Below are 21,398 nucleotides of genomic sequence, written 5' to 3'. Positions count from 1 at the left end.
GTTTCCAGGACCTCAGGATTCTGGGTTTTCCAAAAGAACCGTCTACCCTTGCCAGGGAGAACTATGGGTCAGTCTGTTGGCCTTCGTAACCATCTGTTCTCCTAACTTTGACATGATTAAGGTCCTGATCCCCTTTCATTTTTGCTGAAGAAGTGTGAATCTTAAATTTCTCATGTTATTCTGTATTGCTTGAGGGGTGAAGCATCTTATATTCTCAGCTGTGAAGCTAAAACTGCTCTTAAAAATAAAGTCTAGTATTAAAAAAATGTATTCCACATAATTGCAATCTGATGGGTGGCTATGCTGAGTCCCCACTCTTGAATAACTGGCTCCTTTTAATCCTCACTTTTAGTCCTGACAGTATATAAACTTGGACTCTCTTTTTTCCCCCACTTCTACTCAGTCTTTGGCATTAAAAGATAGAAATACAAGCATCTAGACACTCATAAAGATATTTTGAAGTTAAAACATGATATGCATTTTCATAAATATTCAAGTGCCAATTTATTGGCCATTTTCAAGTGCTAATTTATTCAACGAATATTTATTAAGCACACACTAACTGCTTAGAGATGTTTAGTGATGAAAACACAAAATAGAGCTGTTTTCGTAGTACTTGCATTCTGATGATACATACATAGGGTAGGGGTGAGGTCTAGACTGTAATACTTCTCTAAAGTTCATGTAAGCAGGTCCCTGTCCTGAGCCTCATGTGTAAGAGGATCACATTTAGCCCAATCCAGCACATCCCTCCATCCTGGCCATGGTGTCCGAATGGCCCAGGGAGGCTGCTGACATGCCCCTCTTTTGAAATCATAAACCAGATAACTAGCGCCCTAAATTCCCTGCCCGCGCCATGCCCAGGCCGCTACTAGAGAGTGCACAAGCCTGTTTCGTGACTCCCTCCTCACAGACCAGAGCACGACACCGCTGTGCTCCCTGCTCTAAGTGTGAGGGGCGCCCAGGGCGTGGCTGTTTGCCTGGGAGGAGGGCCTGGAGGTGAGGCCTGGCTGAATGGGCTGGTGTGCTCTGCCTGTCGGGTGAGGCCTTTTTCTGGGTGGCGCGGTGTCGAGGGCTGGGAGGGGAAGGGGCTGGGCCGTGAGCCCCCGTTTGCTCCCCTCTCACTGCTGTCCTGTTCTGGCACAGCCATTAAGCAGTCTGAGCATTCTGGATTTGTACTTGGCCTTTCATTACTAGACCCTTTTTATGAAAGGCAGGAAGATAGAATATATTTTATCTAGCAGGTTTTTTTCAGCTTGGTTTATAACTTTTAAATATTTCAGCATGCCCATATTCATGCGCATTGCAAATCTTAGGGGTGGACTTGTTGAACAGGTGGCCAATCAATAGGTAAGCAGATACTTGAAGGCAGTCATTTTAGACAGTGATAAACGTGTGACTGAAGTAAGACGGGGGGTTGAGAGTGAATTTGGGAGTAGCTGCTCCTTTCGCTGGATGTTGATAGTAAACTTTGAACACGTGCCAAAGAACTGAGCTGAATAAGAAGGTGCTCATTAGAAAAGCTCTGGGCAGGCCATTCTCTTAGAAAAAGCAGAATCAAAGACTCTAAAGAAGAGAGGCACTTGGTTCACCCAAGGAATAGAAAGATCAGTGTGGTTCACATATAGTGGACCTAGGTGCAAAGCATGAGTTGGCATTTGAGAGGTCTGCAAGAATCAGAACCCTATATAAGGCCTGAGGATCATAGTTTGGAATGTGGATTAATTCTCAGTGCAGTAAAAGCATTGGAACAATTTATACAAGGGAACAGAACAAATCTGATTTAAATTTTGCAGCGATAACTCTGGCCATTCTGTGATGAATGAGCTTGTAGAAACAGAGATGGAAGCAGTAAAACCATATAAAAGGTTATTGCAGTTGCCCAACTTAATCTTGATAGTGGCTTAGATAATGTTTCAGACCATGGTAGACATTCAGTGTGAAAATAATTCGGTAGAACATGTACTTAGAACTATTATTTAAAGTTCTATGAAACTTCTAGCAGCTAATCACTTGTTCAGTTCCTTTTGTGACATCACTCAGCAAACTCATTATTGTTTCAAGAGCTCTCCTCTTTCATATGGAACCACCTGTGATCCTAAGAGCATTGGAAAATCAAAACAAATTATTTTAAACACCTTTTGACAGTGGAACATAGGGAACTGCAGGAGAGGCTGGGTTCAGTGATGGCGGAAGGGTTAACAGCTAACAGTGGGAAATGATTAGGAAAGAACAGGAAAGAGTATGAGAAAATGGCACGGTTAAATTTATTCTAACTTCCTGTCAGATGGCATGAAAGCTGAAATACTAGACTCATTATTGAAACTGTGGTGTAACATGCAAGGCCTTTGCATAAGGAATGGCTAAGCAATGTTTTCAGCTTATGCTGTTGAATTATTAAAAACAGAGAGTGAAGTTTACAAGGCCAGAAAAGTTGATTTACCCAACGAGTAATTCCTGAAAGCTTGCTGTGTGCAGGCACTGGACCAGGGAATCCAGAGGAAACTTTGGATTTAGACTTTAGACTTCCAGAAGGCTAGAGTTTAGCGAAGGCTTTGCATTTTAAACTTCCCTAGCCTACTTTTCCAATTTTTAAGAAAACTTTACAGTTTAAAAAAATTACCCACTCTATCTTATTTAATATTTTTTTCCGATTGCAAGCATTGAGAAAGGGGAGCCTGTGAATTTTACTATAATTTTCTTTAACACAGTGCCATTCCATGGATGCCTTTCATAGTTGGTGAAAATGTTCTTAGCATGGGTTCTTTGTCTTTATTTTATTTATTTATTTATTTTGTACCTTTTCTTCTTTTTTTTTTTCATTTATTTTTATTAGTTGGAGGCTAATTACTTCACAACATTTCAGTGGGTTTTGTCATACATTGACATGAATCAGCCATGGAGTTACATGTATTCCCCATCCCGATCCCCCCTCCCACCTCCCTCTCCACCCGAATAAATTGTTCCCTAGGTTATTTTAATGTTCTGGTCCCCATGAAATGCAATTAACCTGCCTCTTGCTTTTCTTTGTGCAAAGTAGCCAGTTACCATTAAACTAGATCTTGATTCTATGATTGGATGGCGAAGCACTTAGATAAAAGAATAATGTCTGCCACAAGTAGGTGTCATTTTAAAATAACAGAGTACTTTTTTTTTTTTGGCACAGTGTCAGTTTCATTGTGCTTATGGTATCTTTTTAGAAACTGAGAGTCTGCTTTCTTTGAAATCATTCTTGACTTTTTTAGACTTTCACAAAAGTGACATTTGCAAATTACTTTTACAAAAGCAAATTCCTGAAGCCCACAGGGTTGCTAATAATATTAATGATAAATAAGACTTATTCATTGTTTATTACTAGGCTGGGAAAGGGATTTATATATGTTATTTTGTATAACTTTTATGATAACCTATAACATAAGTATAACAAAGATCTTATAAACATATCTGCATTTTACAAAACTGCATTGTTCACTCCTGTTTTGAAAAATCACCACATGAATGTAAACCCTAGGAAGCCAGAGTTTACATCTGCCTGTTTCTCTGTTATACTCCAGTAGCTTCCCAGGTAGCTGAGCTGGTAAAGAATCTGCCTGCAATGCAGAAGACCCCAGTTCGATTTCTGGGTCGGGAAGTTCCCCTGGAGAAGGGATGGACTATCCACTCCAGTGTTGTTAGGCTTCCCTGGTAGCTCACATGGTAAAGAGTCTGCCTGCGATGTGGGAGACCTGGGTGACATCCCTGGGTTGGTAAGATCCCCTGGGGGAAGGGCATGGCCACCCACTCCAGGATTCTTACCTGAAAATCCCCGTGGACAGAGGATCCTGGCGGGCTAGTCACTGGGGTTGCAAAGAGACGGACACGACTGAGTGACTAAGCTCAGCACAGCTTGCATGATGACTGATCCACAGTCAGTTATTAATAAACATTTAACTGCCTTCTAAATAAAAGGCAACCAGAGGTTAAATAGCTTGCCCAAGGTCATAAATCTAGCGTAGTCCTGTTTTACTCAAAAAGAGTATGTTCTTAGAGATCTTGATGAAGTTTCAAGGAGGAATTCATTGGCCTGCTGGGTTGGATATTAGGAATTTCTTATATAATTTAGATTTATCTGATATAATTGTACAGCTAGAGATTGCTGCACTTAGTATTAGCTCATTTGGGAAAATTTTATTCTCAGATTAACAGCCTCGGGAGCCTATTAAAACACTAAATGGCGCACTTTGAAGCTTTTCTTTTTCTTATCATAGTAACATTTTCTCATCATGTTCTAATTTAGTTCTAAAGGAAGTTAACTGAATGAGTGTGAAGTTCCTCTTTTTCAGATTACCCATATAAACTTATTTTTTCTTAGGCTCTCTAATTTGTCTCTTCTCCCACCCTCAGTGAGTTTAGAAATAGTAAATTCTCGGCAAATTATTAATCCTGATATCATTGTTCAAACAGCAGGCTTTGGGTTGATTTCACATGTCCTGCTGAATTGACTCCCAGCTTCTCTGCTGGGCACTTAAAGTGCTTCCTTTCCTCATACACCTTTCCAAACCTTGAAATCCAATGATATCTTCTGGTATGACTCACAGAAAATTCTCCTGATGCTCTCTAATGCAGGGAGACTGAAGGCTGGCTTTGTCTTTACCATAGTCTGGCATCCTTTAGATCTGTACCTTTGTGTGAGCTCCTGTCACATCACCATGCCTTTCTTCCTGCATCTCTATGTATATGAAGCTTGCCCTCTCCTTTGGGCAGAACAAAGGCAAACTCTCCTTCTGCAACTTGTGTCTTCCTTGTGGCTCTCTCCTATGGATCAGAACCATAGTGTACAGTATTCTGCCTCAAGGTGTGGGCCTTTTCTGACAGGGACCAAGGCCCTATCTCTCTGAGGGCCCAAAGCAATGCCCACTTCATAGACTGAACAGAAGGGTATACAGCAGAGTTCCATTTCCTCCCTCGTCTCCCACACCCCTTTGTTCTTTCTCTGAATCCACTTTCTATCCTAAAAGGTCAGGATCCTGAGTATCAACTGAGGAGGATTTACGTTGTTTTGGATTGATGCATCAACATAAAAATGAAATTTCTCTTCCTAATATAAAATATCCTTTTACTCTACCCTAGCAAAGACTTTCCTCCAAGGAAGGGGTGAGGAGGAAGAAGAACGAGTTCTTCAAACATGAACTCTGGTTACGGTTATAATATGTGAAAGGGTGTTGATATGAGTGTTAGTCACTTAGTCGTATCTGACTCTTTGTGACCCCATGGACTGTGGCCTGCCAGGCTCCTCTGTCCATGGGATTCTCCAGGCAAGAATACTGGGGCAATTCTCTTCTCCAGGGGATCTTTCTGACCCAGAGATCGAAAGAACCTGGGTCTCCTGTGTTGTGCGCAGATTCTTTATATTTGAATACCAGGGAAGCCCCATTTATATATTCATTATCCAAAAGAAATGGGTACATGGCAATCCTTGATTTCTCCATTAAATAATTTGTCAGTCCATCTTGAATAGGAGCCATGGATTTCCCTTCTTTGTCTGATATCTCCCTCCCTTTCTTCAATTCATTTGTCATTTTGTTTTCTTCCACCTCACTGGTATTTTAGTTCCATATTGGGGAGGTTCTTCCAGGCCTTCCCCCCATCCTCCCCCGTGCATTGTGGGGCTGGGTTCTTAATAGTCTTTAGGGTAAAACACAAAAAAGAAGCACACCTTTCTTCGGGTAATAAAGAATTTTTCACAAAATAATTTTGCTAAAAGATCCAGAATGTAAGATCCATAAAAATATGTGTGCTATGTGGGCAGGACCTTATTAACTCATTATGGCATTATCAGTACTTAGTAAGTGCTCAGGAACTAATTGCTAAATGTGTGAATAAAAGAATGTTATTGTTCTAAGAAATCTTTACCCCTTTACTGTTTACCAATACTTAATGAGGGATGGGGCTTCCTTGATGACTTAGTGGTAAAGAACCTGCCTGCCAATGCAGGAGACACATGTTCGATCCCTGGGTTGGGAAGATCTCCTGGAGAAGGGAATGGCAACTCACTCCAGTATTCGCACCTGGAGAATCCCATGGCCAGAGGAACCTGGCAAGCTATAGTCCATGAGAAACCTGGCAGGCTATAGTCCATGCAGTTGAAATTTAACCTGTCACAATGCCATCTTGAAAGGCTTTGCTTTTTGAGGACAAGGAGCTCAAAGCTTGTCCCTTGTCTGTTTTGTTTAGGATGAATTTAATAGCATGATGGGGCTTCCTTGGTGGCTCAGACAGTGAAGAATCTATCTGCAATGAGGGAGACCTGGGTTCTGTCCCTGGGTTGGGAAGATCCCCTGGAGAAGGGAATGGCTACCCACTCCAGTGTCTGGCCTGGAGAATTCCATGAACAGAGGAACATTGCAGGCTGCAGTCCATGGGGTCTCAAAGAGTCAGACACAACTGAGCAACTTTCACTTTCACTTTAATAGCATGATATAAGAAGCACCATAGATACTTGCCTACCTGCAATTTGAACCTTCTGATGACCATTCCTGGTTAATCTTTTATTCAGAGAACTCTCAGTATAAATTTTCCTTTCATGTGATAAGATCCATGAAACTTTCTTTGGGCTTCTTGAAATCATAGCTGAATGTTTAGCAGATGTTAAAACATCTCTGTCACTTTGGCATTATCTGATTTGAATATTTCAGTACCATTGCAGTTTTCCCACCTGACTTTGCATTGAAGCCAGAGCTCACATGTTTTACTGACAAAGTATGTTGTATTGTACATATGTCTCAGGACAGAAAAGGAAGCTGTCAAACTATTCTCAGAACTTGTGAAAGGAAACAGAAATTTGGCCTTCACCAGTAGAAGCTGCTGCTGCTGCTAAGGTCGCTTCAGTCGTGTCCGACTCTATGTGACCCCATAGATGGCAGCCCACCAGGCTCCGCCGTCCCTGGGATTCTCCAGGCAAGAGCACTGGAGTGGGTTGCCATTTCCTTCTCCAATGCATGAAAGTGAAAAGTGAAAGTGAAGTCGCTCAGTCGTGTCCGACTCTTCGCGACCCCATGGACTGCAGCCCACCAGGCTCTGTCTGTGGGATTTTCCAGGCAAGAGTACTGGAGTGGGGTGCCATTGCCTTCTCCACCAGTAGAAGCTAAGATAAACCAATTCATCTAGCTTCCCATGTATATCTCTGAAGAGCTTTAGCAGATTTTCCTAGTACATTTACCTTTTATTTGTTTTTGGTTGTTGTTGTTAAAGCTATTATATAGTTGGATTGCAGCTAAAATATTCCTTTCAAGAAATAATATCTGACCTCATTCTATTTTACCTCCTCGAGATCTTATGTTCTTCATCCTTCTGTGATTTCTGGCTTGAACCTGAGAAAATTTGTCCGTCTTATCTTCCCTCCTGTGTTCCAGGCTACTTAAGAACAGGGAATGCTTCTTTTCCAGTTTTAAAATTTCTGCAACACATAGATACTCTGTTCTGTACCCGCATTTCAAACGAAAGGCATGCTCTGATGATAGGCAAGAAGGACTTCATTCAGCCCTGTTTTTCACTTCACCTGTTCCTTATACCAGTTTCCGTTCTATATATAACACCCCAGAAGTACTGCCTTTATTTGTGTTCTACACCACATCAAGTTATTTCCCACTCAGAGTCTTCCCACGGGCCTGTGATCTTTTCTGGTACTGCTGTTCGTTCCCTGTTCCCCATCCTGTTTGCACTTTACCTGGCTCACTCTTCTGTCTTTTCTGTCTCAGTTCAAATGTGATTCCTTAGAGAGGATGCCTTTGCCACTCACATGTAAATCACATAAATTTGACTCAACCCATTATTCCCATTTATAGTTTTCCCTTTATGTTACACTCTCACAATGTAAAACTATGTCAATTCATTTTAGATAAAATTCCTTATTAAGGTCAAAACTGAGGTTAGCTGCTATATTGACAAAGCCCTGCATTATGCTTAGTACATAGTAAATGTTACTAAATATTTTTTTTGAAGTGTGTGAGCTACCAAAGAAGACTAAGGATAGATTGGAGCCTAAACTGTACAAGGCATAGGAAGGGTCTGTTTGTTCTTGGCATAAAATTTAAATGATACAGCTGAAAGAAATTTATTCAGAGAGTTTTCTCTTCTCTGTGAACATTGATGTATGTTCTTTATAGAGATCAGATGGAGTAGTTTAAAAATGATAAATGTGTCCCCATATTTTTCCCATGCTACTTATTCACTCTGGTCTGCTCTCCCTGTATTTCCAGCAGCTTGAATAGTGCCTGGCACATGCTATTTGCTGCTGTTTAGTTGCTAAGTCATATCTGATTCTTTGTGACCCTGTGGATTATAGCCTGCCAGGCTCCTCTTTCCATAGGATTTTCCAGGCAAGAATACTGGAGCAGGTAGCTATTCCCATTTTCAGGGGATCTTCCTAACCCAGGGACCAAACCTGCATCTTCTGCTTGGCAGGCTGATTCTTTGCTGCTGACACCTGAAGAGAAACTGCTTGCCAGTACAGGAGACCAGGAGACATGGGTTCAGTCCCTGGCTTGGAAGATCCCCTGGAGGAGGAAATGGCAACCCACCCCAGTATTCTTGATGGGAAAATCCCATGGATATAGGAGACTGGAGGGCTACCAACTATAGGATCGCAAGAGTCAGACATGACTTAGCAACTAAACAACAACCAAAACAATGTTATCCCTACAGCTGTCACTTACTTTTTCACCTCCTTTTTCATATTCCCCATTTTTTGAGTTGGTCCCTTCCATTTATCTTCTAGATCACAGTTTAAACTTGCCTTCTCAGGGAGACGTTTTCTATCCCTAAATAAGGCCAAATCCCTTGCTATATATTCTTAAAGCACTCTGCCCCACTCTTTTAATAAAATTGCTCATATTTTTTTTAATTGCTCATATTTTATTCACTGAGTATTTAGCAGATATTTATGTGCAATAAAGGATTAACTCATTACAGTTGGGTTGTTCAAGCCCTGCACATTTCAAAGAGAGGACTGGCCCTTGACTGGCTCCTGAGAGATAACATCTAAGCCATTGGAATATACTGTATCTTTATACACCTGGGGCCTTGGGCCACAGCAGACAGTTTATGCTAAGAATGTGATTCATGGTGCATCCTTTAGCAGTGCTGTGTCAGCTTGATCTCTGAATGGGCAGGAGACTGAATAACCAGTGTCAGTGTTTCCTGCCTATGCAATTGACCTCCAGGGATACACCCTGGACAGCAGGCTCAGGCGAGCGCCTTGGTTGGCACTATGCAATGCCTGTTGTCGTACATCGTTGTGAGGAGAACTAAGGTTTGTGTGGCTCTACTGGGAGAGGAAAGCTAGAAGCCTGTGCTTAGTCCGTCCTGAACTCTGCTACATACACCTTTTCCTTTGCTGATGTCAGTGTGTATCCTTTTGCTGTAATAAACAATGCCATGATCATAACATTTCCATATTCTGTGAGTCCTTCTAGTGAATCTCTGAGACTGAGGATGGTTTGGGGACCCCAGACATAGTTTATTACTTATCTAATATGCCAGACATCTGTTAGACAAAAGATTTACCGTGAAGAATGAAGTAGACAAGTCCTTTCTTCTTGGGTGTTTCAGCTGATGTTGGAGAAGCCAGATGACAAACAAGTAAGCAGACGACTAGACAAATAAAAATAAAAAGTAAGTCCCATGAACAAATGCGCAAAATAAAAGTGTTATAGAAGAGTCTGTGTTTTTTGCCACAACCAAATTCTATAAAAGGGACTATGTATATGCATTTAATTTACCATTTATCTTCAAAATGTAACAGGCTCCTGGCAGAAAATACACACTCAGTAAATGCTTGTAAACTTAAGTTGAATGCCAACTCTCTTTCCCACAGCTGTCCTTTTCCTTGTGGAAATATTCCCAAGCAAAGTGAAATAAATTTAGGATGTTAAAATGTATGGAGCATAGCTAGATTATATAGTAAATATGAGGTGTGTATGTGTGTTTTCTCTAATAGACAGAAGACTAAACTGACTTTTGAGAATGAAAATCTTCCCTAGTTTGCTGATTTGGGTTTTGAAAAGTTTGTTGTTACTTCTGACTAATCATAAGTAACTTTATATGAGAAAATCCATTTACTTGATTTAAGAATAAATTCAATAGGAAGATGTCTGCAAGTGTTTTATTGCATGAGTGTTGTGTAATGTTAAATATACAAAATAGTTATTGTGCTTTGAAGACTACATAAGGCCCCAACAGATTTTCCTTTGGATTCTAATATCTAACATATGCTATATGTTGAGTAATTTCTATCTTAAGCTCTGTATTAAGAGATTTTATGAAATAATTAACAGGTTGAAACATCAGTTCAGTGGCTCAGTCGTGTCCAGCTCTTTGCAACCTCATGATCTGCAGCACGCCAGGCCTCCCTAGCGCCAACTTCCAGAGTTTACTGACTCATGTCCGTTGAGTTGGTGATGCCATCCAGCCATGTCATCCTGTGTCATCCCCTTCTCTTCCTGCCTTCAATGTTTCCCAACATCAGGGTCTTTTCAAATGAGTCAGTTCTTTGCATCAGGTGGACAAAGTATTGGAGTTCAACATCAGTCCTTCCAATAAGTATTCAGGACTGATTTCCTTTAGGATGGACTGGTTGGATCTCCTTTCAGTCTAAGGGACTCTCAAGAGTCTTCTCCAACACCACAGTTCAAAAGCATCAATTCGTTGGTGCTCAGCTTTCTTTATAGTCCAACTCTCACATCCATACATGACTACTGGAAAAACCATAGCCATTACTAGATGGACCTTTGTTGGCAAAGTAATGTCTCTGTTTTTCAATATACTATCTAGGTTGGTCATAGCTTTTCTTCCAAGGAGCAAATGTCTTTTAATTTCATGGCTGCAGTCATCATTTGCACTGATTTTGGAGCCCTCCAAAATAAAGTCTGTCACTGTTTCCACTGTTTCCCCATCTATTTGCCATGAAGTGATGGAACCAGATGCCATGATCTTAGTTTTTGAATGTTGAGCTTTAAGCCAACTTTTTCACTCTCGTCTTTCACTGTCATCAAGAGGCTCTTTAGTTCTTCTTCCCTTTCTGCCATAAGGGTGGTGTCATCTGCCTATCTGAGGTTATTGATATTTCTCCCGGAAATCTTGATTCCAGCTTGTGCTTCCTCTAGCCCAGTGTTTCTCATGATGTAGTCTGCATATAAGTTAAATAAGCAGGGTGACAATATACAGCTTTGACATACTCCTTTCCCTATTTGGAACCAGTCTGTTGTTCCATGTCCAGTTCTCATTGTTGCTTCCTGACCTGCAAACAGATTTCTCAAGAGGCAGGTCAGGTGATCTGGTATTCCCATCTGTAAGAATTTTCCAGTTTGTTGTGATCCACACAGTCAAAGGCTTTGGCATAGTCAATAAAGCAGAAGTAGATGTTTTTCTGAAAGTCCCTTGCTTTTTTGATCATCCAGCGGATGTTGGCAATTTGATCTCTGGTTCCTCTGCCTTTTCTAAATCCAGCTTGAACATCCTGAAGTTCATGGTTCACATACTGTTGAAGCCTGGCTTGGAGAAAATTGAGCATTACTTTGCTAGCGTGTGAGATGAGTTCAAATTGTGCAGTAATTTGAGCATTCTTTGGTACTGCCTTTCTTTGGGATTAGAATGAAACTGATGTTTTCCAGTCCTGTGGCCACTGCTGTATTTTCCAAATTTGCTGGCATATTGAGTGCAGCACTTTCACAGCATCATTTTTTAGGATTTGAAATAGCTCAACTGGAATTCTATAACCTCCACTGGTTTTGCTCATAGTGATGCTTCCTAAGGCCCACTTGAATTCACTTTCCAGGATGTCTGGCACTAGGTTGGTGATCACACCATCATGATTATTTGGTTCATGAAGATCTTTTTTATATAGTTCTGTATATCCTTGCTACCTCTTCTTAATATCTTTTCCTTTTTAGGTCCATACCATTTCTGTCATTCATTGAGCCCATCTTTGCATGCAATGTTCCCTTGGTATCTCTGACTTTCTGGAAGACATCTCTAGACTTTCTCATTCTATTATTTTCCTCTATTTTTTTGCATTGATCGCAGAGTAAGACTTTCTTATCTCTCCTTGCTAGTCTTTGGAACTCTGCATTCAAATTGGAAGCATATCACTTCTTTATTCCTTTAAGACGTTTTTTTCAGCACTGCATTCTGGATATTCCTATATGTGTTTATTGTGCATATTTCAGAGCTGATGCAAGTGTAAGTGCTGATTATGTTTGTTTATTGACCCTTTCTCAAGGAACTAAGATATACTGCACTTCTTCAAATACTGTTCAGTGCTAGTGGGTCATGTTAGAAATTACCAAGAAAGTGGTGCCATGTAGAAATTTAAATATTGTAACAGTAGTGATATAATGAATTGTTTTACAGTTGAAACATTATGATGGAACATTCTCCATGGTTGTGTCGCTTGACCACACATAAATCTCTCCCTCCTAAAAGTGCTAACACTAAAGGCAAGGACGTGCAGTAGAAGTGGCAGTGGTTGTCAAGTGTATCTATGTGTACGTGTGTGTCAAAGGATGTTAGTGATAGATTAACCAGAGATAGCTGAGAACTTTTTTATGAGATGTTTGCCTAAAATTGTGGGTGGATTTCTTGGGTGTAATATAATCATTTTTAAGAAAATCGCTTATTTGATATTTATATTTTTCTTAAAATGGAGCTATATTAATTATTTTCTTTGTATATACTTCCCATTTGAAGGGGGACAAATGTTGGAATATGACATAATAGGAAAAATGAGCTTTGGATTCAGACAACCAAAAGTTTTAAATCTAATGATAAAATTTAGTAATTACATGAACTTGCGAAAAGCAACTTTATTTCTGTTGTCTTAAGTTTTCTGCATCAGTGAAATGACATAGGGCAATTTGGCAGTAGAAAATAAGGTTTAGCTTAATTTAAAGGCTTGATTTTATATTTTTAAAACAATACCTTTCACAGCATTTTCACATTTTTTTTTTCACATGCTGTGTTAATCATCTCCTTGTTCATGATGGAGAGATTGTACTATGGGACTGTGAGGATGGCTGAACATACAACATACAACATTGGACAGATGAGATTGACAGTAGTGAGTTAGTCACATATATTGTTATTTACAGGCTTCCCAGGTGGTGCTAATGGTAAAGAACCTGCCTACCAATGCAGGAGACATAAACGATACTGATTGGATCCCCGGGTCAGGAAGAGCCTCTGGAGGAGGGCATGGCAACCCACTCCAGTATTCTTGCCTGGAGAATCCCGTGGACAGAGGGGCCTGGCAGGCTACAGTCCATGGGGTTGCAAACAGTCAGACACGACTGAAGGGGCTTAGTGTGCACACATTGTTATTTACAGCCTGCGAGGGCAGGGAGCTGAAATCTGTTACCTAGGGATAAGCAGAGACTGTGTCTGGTTCTCTTGATAAAAGAAGGATAGTTAGCTAGGGGACCTTACCCTCAGGAGAAAAATCAGGACGGAAACTTGCAGTTAGGCCAGATGAAGCCCTCCTGATTTCTCTCAGATGTCAGAGTAGCACGTAACTTTGTACTTTAGTTTTTTAAATTTAATTTGTATAGGGGTACAGTTCCAGTCTTCCACTTTATCCCTCCCCTCACTCCCTGATACCCGTAAGTTTCCTTTCTACGTTTGTAATTCTGTTTCTGTTTTGTAAATAAGTTTATTTGTACATGAACTTTAATTAATTTTAGACCTTAAACCATACACGCTTTCTTTTGTCTGTCATAAGACTGTGAAATAGGAAATGTTGATGCAAAATTTTGAAATGGTGACCATAGACGTGGTTCCATGTTATCATATTGTAAAAAATGGGCTAAAACACGAGAGGTGAGAATACACGTGTGTGAAATATCATGGGTGAGTACTTGTAAGTTTAGATATCTGTGTGCATGTAAATGCATTGATATTTCAGAAGGAACTGTTCCTTTGTTCATTCAGTAAAATAAGAAAACCTTTCTCTTTGCAGTTACCTGGGTTTAACTCTTGATAAAGTGAAGTCTTGGTATAATGAAAATAGACTTTGACCAACAAAATGTCTTAACCTCTACAACCCTACATCTTTTCACACCAAACTTTGCTTAAAAACCTTTCGTTGTTTTTCTCTGTTCTCAGGATAAAGATGAAAACTTTAACAATGTCTGTAGAACCTCATATAATGAAGGCTTTCCTCACTTTCTTCATTCCATTCACAGTGATCTTCCTTCAGCCATGTCAGCTTCCCATGCTCACTCCAGTCACAGAGCTCTGTCCATATTTTTCCACATGCCTATGATGCTTTCTCTCTTCTATTGTTGTTCAGTTGCCAAGTTGTGTCTGACTCTTTGTGACCCCATGGACTGCAGCATGCTTGGCTTCCCTGTCCCTTACCATCTTCCAGAGTTTGCCCAAGTTCATGTCCATTGAATCATTGATGCCATCCAACCATCTCATCCTCTGTCATACTCGTATCTTTCTACCTTCAACCTTTCCCAGCAGCAGGGTCTTTTCCAGTGAGTCGTGTTTTCTCATCAGGTGGCCAAAGTATTGGAGCTTCAGCTTCAGCATCAGTCCTTCTAAAGAGTATTCAGGATTGATTTTCCTTTAAGTTGACTGGTTTGATCTCCTTGCTTTCCAAGGGATTCTCAAGAGTCTTCTCCAGCACTCACAGTTCAAAAACATAAATTCTTTCATGCTTTACCTTCTTTATTATCCAGCTCTCATATCTGTATATCTATACAGGGGCTTCCTTGGTAGCTCAGCTAATAAAGAATCTGCCTACAATGCAGGAGACCCTGGTTTGATTCCTGCTCAGGAAGATTCCCTGGAGAAGGGATAGACTAGCCACCACTCCAGTATTCTTGAGCTTCCTGGTGGTTCAGATGGTAAAGAATCTGCCCGCAATGCGGGAGACCTGGGTTCCATCCCTAGGTTGGGAAGATCCCCTGGAGGAGGACATGACAACCCACTCCATATTCTTGCCTGGAGAATCCCCACGGACAGTGGAGCCTCATGGGCTACAGTCCGTGGGGTCGCAAAGAGTAGTCAGGCATGACTGAGTGACTAATCACAGCACATATCTGTACAAGACTACTGGAAAGACCACAGCCTTGAGCACACAGACTTTTGTTGGCAACGATGTCTTAACTTTCCCGCTATGTTAGCTTAATCTCGTACTTTTGAATGATGTTTCTTCTGGGAATCTTTTCCTGGTATCTAGGTTAAACTGTGTCTTCCTGTCTTAAGCTCCTAAAGAACTCTCTGTTTTTCCTTCAAAAGACTTATCACAATATTACAATTCTTTGTTTATATGATATTTTAATAATTACTGATTTCATTACAAGTCAATCTTTTTAGGAAGAGAAATGCAAAGTAAAATTAAAGCATCAGGGTCTAATTTGAGCCACTGGGTAATCGGTTATTTCTAGAGGATCACAGTAGTCCGCCAATTCAAGAAAAGGAAAAAAAATCCATTAACAATGTGTAGAAATGGTCAGGGGCTTTTAAAAAGTGATTGTTTGCTTCCAGTAGATATTTAGAAGGCCATACCATTAGCCTTCTATCAGCTCAGCATGGTTAGGCATGGTGAGTGTAATAGTTAAGAGATTATTATCAAATATACTGAATTAGCAATATCAGGAGTTAATTCCTCTGCACTTTCTAATTATGTTTCTGAAACAAGGAGCAGGTTCTGCAGGCACCCCAACCTAGGATGTTAGAGAAGCTAGGGCAGGGAGTGAGAGGGTCCCAGTCCAGTTTGGAGGCCGAGAGCCATGACTCTAATGATGACTGGATTAAAAGATGAAGCAGAGAATATTTGAAACAATGCCCAACATGTCCATTTCTGGTTTATAGTAATTTCTGATCTTATAGTAATTTTATAGAAAAGAGCAGTTAGTTTTCCTTTCTCTGTGTCTTGGTGTCAGTTTACCATGAGTAGAGTATCTGCTAATCTTTGACACCTCGGTAGGGCTTTGTATACAAAATGATATACGCCTTTGTTTCTAGAATTTATTCACTAAGCTTTTAAATACTATGAAAAAGACATTATGTGTTGCTGGGAGGGAGATAAAAAGTAAATGACTGAAAACATTTTCTCATAGATTTAAGTCAGTAAATACAGAGAATACCAGAGTATAGAATTTATTGTAGGTGATTGGGAAAGCTTTAAAATAGGATTAAAAAAAAACCCACATATAAATGGATAATTCTGCACTTCATACATCAGAATTCTTTTCATTGCAGGACCCAGAAACCTAACAATGACTACTTTAAATAAGAAAGAGAGATATACTCTGTCATTTATCTGGGATTGGTTTACTCACATTTTAGTCCAAACACTTAAATAATATCATTAGCATTTTTTGTTTCCCTCTTCTATCTCTCAATTTTGATACCTTCTATATGGCCACCTTTTGCGCTTTCCAAATGGACTTTCTATATGTAGCCAGGAAAAATGGTGGCCAGCAACTCTAGTTTCACTTTGGTCTTAATGCACTTATTTCATATAACATTCATTTTATTTCTTAATAGAACATAATGTTTATTAATAAAGGTGGATGGATAAGCCCAGCTACAACTTAGTATCTACCAATGAAAATATAGTTCTTAAGGACTCTTCTTCCATGCTATACACCTATGATGTTGAGCATAGTGATTGACAGACTTATGTCACATGAGCACACTGACTTTACAGTTTCATGAAAATCGCATGCACTAAAGGAGGGATGTTGAGGTAATATATATGCATGACAAGGGCTGAGCTTTAAGAAGTTTAGAGGGTATTAGAAGGAAAAAAATGTATGCCTAGTGACTGTGCTTTGTTTGATTAATGAAAAATTAAGTTCATCTAAATGGAAATGGACTTATATATTGAACTAACCAAGGCTTTGAAGGCTATATTAGAGATGTTTCCTAGAATGTCATAAAAATATTAAATGTTAAGATATAAAAAGAAGCTACTCTAATACATTTATTTTACATTGAAGAATGATTGAGATTCAGAGAAAGAAGTAACTTTTTCAAAAGTATATATAAAATATTATTGGCATGCATGTTGGGGAGGGGTGGGAAAGCATAAACATAGGCACCAAAAAACAAATTTGTGCAAGTGAGTGAGATTAACTTTATATTTCATAAGGCTCCTAAAATGGAGGACTAATTAATAAAACACATACTTGAAGCTTAAAAGTTACAAAATTTAAGAATCAAGTTTTTGAACTTAAAAAAATTTGGTTCAAGTAATGTTTTTCTTATTGTGGAAACAGTAAAGACATATTACAGAAAGTTACAAAATTATATAAATATAAAAAATATAAGCATCTCATACTTATTCGTTATTATCACAGTTACAATTAATGAACTGTATCAATAGTATATAGTATGTATTCATTGTTGTTGTTCAGTTGCTCAGTTGTGTCCGATTTTTTGTGACCCCATGGACTGCAGCATGCCAGGCTTCCTTGTCCTTCCCCATCTCCTGGGGCTTGCTCAAACTCATGTCCATTGAGTTGGTGATGCCATCCAACCATCTCATCCTCAGTCATCCCCTTCTCCTCCTTCCTTCAGTCTTTTCAAGCATCAGGGTCTTTTCAAAGGAGTCAGTTCTTCACATCAGGTGGCAAAGTATTGGAGCCTCAGCATCAGTCCTGAATATTCAGGACTGATTTCCATTAGAATTGACTGCTTTGATCTTTTTGCAGTCCAAGAGACTCTCAAGAGTCTTCTCCAACACCACAGTTCAAAAGCATCAATTCTTCAGTGCTCAGTTTTCTTTATGGTGCAACTCTCACATCCCCACATGACTACTAGAGAAACCATAGCTTTGACAAGACAGACCTTTGTTGGCAAAGTAATGTTTCTGCTTTTTAATATACTGTCTAGGTTTGTCACAGCTTTTCTTCCAAGGAGCAAGCGTCTTTGAATTTTGTGGCTGCAGTCACCATCTACAGTGATTTTGGAGCCCAAGAAAATAGTCTGTCACCATTTCCATCGTTTCCCCATCTATTTGCCATGAAGTGATGGGACTGGATGCCATAATCTTCGTTTTTTGAGTGTTGAGTTTTAAACCAGCTTTTTAAAGCCAGCCACTCTCCTCTTTTCCCTTCATCAAGAAGCTCTTTAGTTCCTCTTCACTTTCTCCCATAAGGGTGGGATCATCTCCATATCTGATATTATTGATATTTCTCCTGACAGTCTTGATTCCAGCTTGTGCTTCATCCAGCCTGACATTTTGCATGATGTACTCTGTATATAAGTTAAATAAGCAGCACTCAGTCATATCTGACTCTTTGCAACCTCATGGACTGTAACCCACCAGACTCCTCTATCCATGGGATTTCCCAGGAAAGAATACTGGAGTGGGTTGCCATTTCCTTCTCCAGGGGATCTCCCCAACCAAGGGATTGAACCCACATCTCCTGTGGTTCCTGCATTGTAGGGGAATATTTTACCCGCTGAGCCACTGGGGAAGCCCATAATATGTATTAATGTTATATTAATGTATTATATATGTGTTAATTGTATATATTAAATATAATATATACAGAGACTCACATATATGTGCTATATTTAAATATATTTTCTGAATGAATGGTTTTTTCTAGTTGTTTTACTATTATAAACAATGTTTCTAGTACACTTCTATATGACTATGTACAAGTTCTTAATTATTGCTTAAGAAAAATTTATGAAGAAACTTCTAAGACAGAGTCTAATTATTTAAGAATCTTGTTTTTATTTTTAAGTAAAATTGGAAGTAAAGTATCCTTATAGCTTTTTTCTTTTTTTTGCAGAGAAACAAAGAAAAAGAAAAGTGAGATCATTCCAGCCCTCATTATTTTCAAAGTAAGATATCTCTTTAGCAGCAGTGGTCCTGTAACTTTTATGTCTTGCTCAAGGGTAATCAGCTGAAATGGATGTCTTTGAAATTAATATCCCATTGAGAGCACATTTCATAGCAAGTCTTAAGAATTTCAGTGCAGTTAATGACCTTTTACATTTGTCAAAATTTATTTATGATTTTGAAAAGTAAAAACATTTAGTGATACATTCAACCAGTAAAACAGTAAATCCAGTATTTAATAGATATTGAGTAAGATACTGAAGTCGTCTATAAACATGGATTTTTCAGATAGTTGTGCAGTAATCGAAATACTGTTCATAGTTACTTCAGTTGATATTTCAAATAATTATATTTAAACAATTTCTGGGTCTTGGAATGCTTTAAAAATTCACTGCCTGACACATTGCTTTGTACATCATAGGTTTTTAATACTTGCTTGAATGAATGAATGAGTGAATGAATGTAGTCTTTCCTACTTGTATGTGAATGAGTTGCATAAATTATACATAACTCTTATTAAAAATTCATAAGTTGAGAGACTAAATTAAAATATAAATTATGAATATTATTCTGATAGCAGATAATCAGAGACAATTGACCTGTGGTGTATCCAAATTTGCTGCTTCTTAGCTGCAAATGTATATGTGTACATATATATGTATATAAACACTAAACACAGAAAATAGCCAAATGAGAAGTGCAGGATCATTCCTACTGACTGAAATAATTGGTAACTCGTTTTACATTGTCTTTTTGAGTCCCTGTTTGAGATAGTTTAAGATATTGGATACAATCTTAGCAGAGCCTCTTGCTTGGGAAAACAAGAAGTAAAATAATTTTCTTAGGAACATGGAACTGTCAACCACGTAGATTCTGGCGTAAGAGCCCGAGTAAGGCCATATGGAAAGTAACCTGACTTGTGAGCGTACTCCAACATCGTTTCTTACTGTTTGGAAAACAGGAGCAGTTACTTTAAGGATAATGAAAGATTTCTTGAGACATTCTTTGAATTTATTTATTTATTTCATTTGTGTCTGTTTTCGGGTCTAATAACTTGTGTTTAGAGCTGTTTTAAAATGCCACTTAGCTTTGTTAAATTGGCACATGGCTTCTGGGAGTCTGAAATGTGAAACAGTGCCAGTGAACTTTATTTACTCAGAGCTCTAGTTTCAGGACCATGGACAGCGCATTCCCCACCCCACTCCTCCCGCCCCGCCCAAGCAGCCTGCTCCTGTTTTCTCTTTTTGGCGAAAGAAAGCAAGTAAGATTGTGTTGTTGGAGTGGTATCAGTGCTCTAAGTGAAAAGAAATGTTTCATGGATTATGCTTTGTTCGTGAGTGTTGGATTGACACAGGGTCTGCATATCCTTTGGATAGAACATATTTGAATATTTCGAGATTTTTTAATACATTTATATTCCACAATGAAACACATCGTTTATTCAACAAGTGTGTCTTAAATACCCATTGAATGAAAGGCATTGCAATAAGCAGAGATGAATGAAGTAGATGTGGCTTCTTTTGTCATTACTTGACTGCGGAGTTCTCTGTTACTCATATGTTGTTTCTTCTCTTTTTCTTTCTCAAGATAAATATAATGTTTTTTAAAGGCAGAGAGTTTGCTCTATATTAGTCCTTTATAATATTTGCAATGTTAGAATGCACTGTGTTTTAAAATAGGCTATAAGTATTTGAAAGTGATACTGTAGAGTCAAAAGTTCAAGGTTTAGAGCCAGACTTGAGTGCAAATTAGTTAATGCTACATGGTAGCTATACAGCTTCAGGAATAAATCTTAGCCTCTCTGGACCTCAATTTCCTCACCTGTAAATTGAGGGTTATGATGCTTATCTTGCAGTGTTATTGTAAGAAATAGAGAGCATATCTGTGTCTTCTCAATATATGATAATTCCTTGAACTAACTTTATTAATTTGCATGAATGATGTCATGTAAGTATTTTTACTTTCATGGGAGGTCTTTTTCTGGGACTTTTGAAATTTTAACTTTTTGAGAGATAACATGTCTTTACTGATGTTATAAAAATTAAAAAGTAAAATACATGCTTTATAATAAAAAATTTCCTATGCCTTTGCAGTCTAGTTTAAGGTTGACAGTTTAATAAATACTTTTTCATACTTTTCTAGTATTAAAAAGAATACTATAAATTTATTATAGAGTGATTTTGTTCATCTTTTAAAATAGGATTATTTTCTAATTTCTTTTTCACTTAGCAGTGTAACTTGGAAAGTTTTCATACTTATATACATATTTTTTTCCATAACTATATTATGTTCTACAATTTTGGAACTTGTCATATATTCCTCTCTTGGAGAATAAAGGGTTTTCCTTTTCTATTTCAAGTGCTTCTGCTATACATCATACAAAGGTCATCTTAAATACTTTTCCATTTTGTCAAAACAAAATCAAGTCACTTAAGCTGGGTGGAGGGGGAGAAAAGTGTCTTTAACATGCTAATGCTGATGGCCATGATATGAACAATACTCTCATTTTCAGCAATGACCATCAGAGTTAATAATGTTTCTGAATTACAATGAGTTT

General features: G+C 38.7%; 1 pseudogene; it reads right to left on the bottom strand.

Moving 5' to 3' along the window:
* Positions 1-907: 907 nt before the first annotated feature.
* Positions 908-21,398, bottom strand: part of LOC110122099 (E3 ubiquitin-protein ligase makorin-1 pseudogene) — a 28,867-nt pseudogene continuing 8,376 nt past the window's right edge.

Source organism: Odocoileus virginianus, chromosome 3 (genome assembly GCF_023699985.2).
Source record: "Odocoileus virginianus isolate 20LAN1187 ecotype Illinois chromosome 3, Ovbor_1.2, whole genome shotgun sequence".
NCBI classification, from domain to species: domain Eukaryota; kingdom Metazoa; phylum Chordata; class Mammalia; order Artiodactyla; family Cervidae; genus Odocoileus; species Odocoileus virginianus.
Note: the sequence above shows the minus strand (reverse complement) of the source record. Positions and strands in the feature narration are given on the sequence as shown.